The sequence below is a fragment of the Chinchilla lanigera genome, unplaced genomic scaffold, assembly GCF_000276665.1.
Source record: "Chinchilla lanigera isolate Chin_1 unplaced genomic scaffold, ChiLan1.0 scaffold00003, whole genome shotgun sequence".
NCBI classification, from domain to species: domain Eukaryota; kingdom Metazoa; phylum Chordata; class Mammalia; order Rodentia; family Chinchillidae; genus Chinchilla; species Chinchilla lanigera.
In genome coordinates, this window is record NW_004955404.1 from 14,529,961 (window position 1) to 14,534,456 (window position 4,496).

Sequence of the window (4,496 nt, forward strand, 5' to 3'; positions counted from 1 at the left end):
TTGTTGGAGCTTGATTCTTGATCCCTGCTGCCAGTTTGTTTCTTTTGATTGGTGATTGAGAGCATTAATGTTGATTGTTATAACTGTGTCTTGGTTACTTTTCTCTTGTTGCTGGGACAAAATACCTGACGCCCAAAATTAAGGAAAGGTTTATTTCACTTACAGTTTGTGGAGATTTCAGTCCGTACTTGGCAGATTATAAGGCAGACTGCCACATGGCAGAGAGCTACAGCTCATGGCGGCAGAACACAGCAAAGCAAAAGCACACACACAAGGGAGGAAAATAGCCAGAAGCACCCTCTTCCTCTCCCTTACATATACAAACTATCCACCCCAGGGCGGGTGTAGCTCTCACACCCATAATCAAACTCTAAAAGCCTGCCCCATGGCCGCATGAGGCTTTTGGGGGACACCCAGACACAAACCATAACAAACTGATAGGTATTGATTTATCCTTGTCATGTTATTTTACTGTTATTGGTTCCCTTCCTCCCTCTATTTAATTGTTTATCTTGCATTGTGGATTCCTTCTGTTGGGGTTCATGGAGTTGTAGTCCTTGTTATCTCTTTCTAGAATGTCCTTCAGAACATTTTGGAGTGCTGGTTTGGTGGTCATAAATTTCCTCAGATGTTCTTTGTCATGGAAGTATCTTATTTCTCCATTAATTTTGAAAGATAGTTTTGTAAGATGCGTCAATTTGAGTCAAAGTTTATTTTCTTTTAGGGGCTGAAATAATTCACTCCAAGTTTTCCTTGACTTGAGGGTTTGTGTTGAGAAGTCAGTTGTGATTCTGATGGGCTTTCCTTTATAGGTGATTTGCTTATTTTCTCTAACAGCTTTTAATATGCCCTTCTTGTGCTGAATTTCTAGAATCTTGACTGTTACATGTGCTGATGCAGTTTTTTTTTGGTCATGGCTAATTGGAGTTGAATAGGTCTCACTTATCTGTATGTCAAATTCTTTTTTCCTGCCAGGGAAGTTTGCTGCCATGACTTCTGTGAACAGGTTTATTATGGTGTTTGCGCTATCTCTTGCTTTTTTGTTGACTCAGATCAATCTTATGTTGTTCTTTTTTGCATCATCCAGCAGATATTGGATTGATTTTTTGTGGTACCTTGCTACTTTTAAATCTTTTTTTTCATGAGTGCTAACTGCACTCCCCTGTTCTATATTTGATATTTTATGCCCACATTTTCTTATTCTGATGTGTATCCTTTCAGTGGAATTTTTAATCTCTTTGATATCTGTTTGAATCTGTCTCATGAATTCCTATGTTGGCCATTCATAGTTTCCATCATTTTACTAAGCTCCTTCTATTTTTTTATCTGTATGTGCTCTAGACTCACTCTCCAAGTCTTTCATTATGGTCACCATCTCTGTGTTCATCTAAGAATTTCTGATTTGATTTTCTCTAGAGCCTCATTCATCTGCTTTGTTACTTGTGCTGTTACTACTTCAGAGAGTTCAGGTGGGTGGTTTTCAAATTGTTCCAGCTCATTGCCTCATGAGGTTGTCTTTGGTGATCTGGAAGTCTGGGGTTGCATCTTGCTTAAATGTCTTCTCATTTTCTATTTTTTTTTTGTTTAATCCTGGGCTGATGCTTGTAAATTACTTATGGCAAGTAACTTTATTGCTAGTACTTAGAACCCTTCACAAATAACTATTTCTCAAAGATGTTTTCTAAGTGAGGCTTGGTTTTGATTTTGAGTCTGTTGTAAGATCCTATCACTTCAATTTATTGGAGATGAGAAGTTGTTACCTATATGTCTTAGCCCCTAGTTCTTTGGCACTGGCTTATAATATTGTTTATGATCATCAGGCAATTTAAGTTTTAGTACACCAGGAAGAACAACTGATTAGAACAAGTATATCACCTTGGCTAATGTAGTACAATCAATAATAATGACAGCTTCAAACATAGCCTAGGAAATGACAAACTGTGGTAAGTATTGATTTGCTACCTGTAACTGTATGAACTATATTTGTAGTTATATAACAAAGTATAAAAACCAGGAAATTGTATACAGTAAATATGCCCTTCATATGGAGATTTTTACCTTCAGGGAATAAAATTTAAAAGGAGTTGGGGGGAAAATAGAGCAATAGAAGAAGTGAAGAGACTAGAAGCCAGACTAGAGGAAAAAGGAAGATTATGCATACCTTAGGAAACTAGTGAAACAGACATGACAGAAAGAGAGCAGGAAGAAATACAAACAAGAACAGAACAGAACAGAAGAGAACAACAACAAAACTAGAAATAATGTTCATATCCATATGAAAACAAGAACAAACGATCAAGAAAAAGCCAAAATGAAACAAAAACAAGAAAAGAAGAAAAAAAGAAAACTAGAATATAAGATAAAAAATGTCCACTTCAAGATAGCTGGTGGATTGTGACTGGTAGATAAATTGGGAAGACAGAGTTCTCATCCGCGTTGATTAATCTGAGCAAGTCATCAGTAGATGTACAACTGCTGGTCTTTTGTGAAAAGGTAATTGTATTTATTTCTGTTTGACTTACTGATTATTCATACCTTATTTTAATTTTATGTCTGACATCTGACAGGTGACTGAATTGTTCACCAAGTTCTCTCCTTTCTCTGGCTGACATCCTTATTTGCTATACTGTATTTGAAAATCAGGAAGAATTTAACACCAAAATGCATGACTCACTCGCATACTCCTTGTGTGGTGTTATAGAGAAACAGCAACAAGGAAAGAAAAAAATTGAACAAAATATGGAAATATCTGCTAACATAGCCAGAAAATATATTGTAAAATATACAGTAGCAGGCCTTAGAGTCAGAAAATATCCAAATTACGCCTGATCTTAGAGGTCAGTAGCAAAAGGTGTATCCAACTCAACTATAGCATTAATTAGCAAAACAAAGAAGCAAACAAACAAAAATCAAACAAATCTTTCTTCCACAGATGCCATAGTTTCCTCATAGTGAATGGCTACAGCTGACTCTGTATGAAGATGCATTTTACCTATGGATACACACAACTACAGCTGGCCACAGGATGCTAAACATTGATCACAGACTGCTGTTTGCTACAAGAAATGGGCTTCTGGATAAAGACAGCACACACACATATTTACATTTGAACTCCAGGTAAAAATTTAGTAAATGAATTTCTTTAACAGTGTTGCCTAAACTGGGGTGTGGGAAAGGAGAAGGGAAAGAAGGGGAAATTTTCTAAGTGTGTATATACAGGATAGCTAACATAGTTGTACTACTGTCTTCTATTGCTCTACAGAAAGGAACAGTTAATGATTCCTTGTTTCATCAATCTTGTATGCCTCTATTTGTTTTCTTGAGAAACCACTTTGAAGATATCAATAAGTAATACAACAGCCATTGTTAATTTCCTACAACTTTGTCTGTAACTCTGGTTTTTTCAAAATTTAGATTCATGTATTGAACAAATGCAATAAACAGATTAACAATGATATAACAAGTAACAGGCAAATATAAAATGTGGATTTCACATACTTTTTTAAAATCTGAATTCTTGTTAATTAAGAAGAAAACACTGTTACTTTTCCAAAATATAGAATTGGATTTCAACAAAATGATTTAACAAAATAAGGCACAATGTTTAATAAGGCAAGACTTACACACAAGGTTGATGTAAGGTTACAATGTTCTGTTATGTTCTGGGGTTGAGGGAGAAGTACTAGAACTGCAGTAGCTTAAATATTCTTTTTAGAGCATTTACCATTATAAGGTAATATATAAATTTGATACAATAAACTAAATCTAGAAAATAAAACTTAATTGTTGAATCATACCACTGAGTTACTCATGTTACCACTAACCTTTAGTTAACTATATATTTATAAAGATATTCCTAATTCACACAGCTTTAAGTACAGAAAATTAAGATACCAGATCCTACATAGTAATAAGACAATACATTTCAATATCCTCTGTTGATACTTTGAAGTCTCTCACTTTATGAAAAGTTAAAATATTGAATATTTTAAAATTTTCTCCCATTATGATTTTGTTTCTTATGAATACAAAGTGAGTTCGGCACACAACTTCAACACAAGTCTCTACATGACTGCCATAGTCCTTTCCGGTAACACATCAATGTTAACTACTTAAATTAGTGACAGAATTCTTCCACATCAATTGCAAACAGAACCAATTTGGTAATGTTTTTGCAATATTGGCAACAGTAATGTCAATCTTACCCCAGTTTCTTCCTTTAGCTGGAATTTTGAATAAAATAATTTTATCCAATTTTATTCTCAGCCAAAGGAATTAAATATGTTCTGCTCCATGCAGATGGTCTTTCTGCCATGGCTTTCTGGCATGACAGTATAAAAACACTGTTCATTTAACTAATCGATTTAATGTGTACTAGATTTTTTTTTTTTTTTTTTTTTTTTTTTGAGACAGGGTCTTGCTATGCAGTTCAGGCTAGCCTTGAGCTCACTTTTTAGCCCAGGCTGTTCTCAAACACGCAAGGATCCTCTTGACTC

General features: G+C 34.9%; 1 protein-coding gene and 1 long non-coding RNA gene across 2 annotated transcripts in view; one reads left to right on the top strand and one right to left on the bottom strand.

The window, feature by feature from the left end:
• The window catches only part of Cldn10 (claudin 10), a 114,696-nt gene that overhangs the window by 46,744 nt on the left and 63,456 nt on the right, over positions 1 to 4,496 (bottom strand). The gene's annotated exons all lie outside the window — the stretch shown is intronic.
• Positions 2,526 to 4,496, top strand: part of LOC106148944 — a 6,689-nt gene continuing 4,718 nt past the window's right edge. The window contains exon 1 of the long non-coding RNA XR_001234743.1: positions 2,526 to 3,117. This is a non-coding gene — a long non-coding RNA (uncharacterized LOC106148944). The remainder of the gene's footprint in view (positions 3,118 to 4,496) is intronic.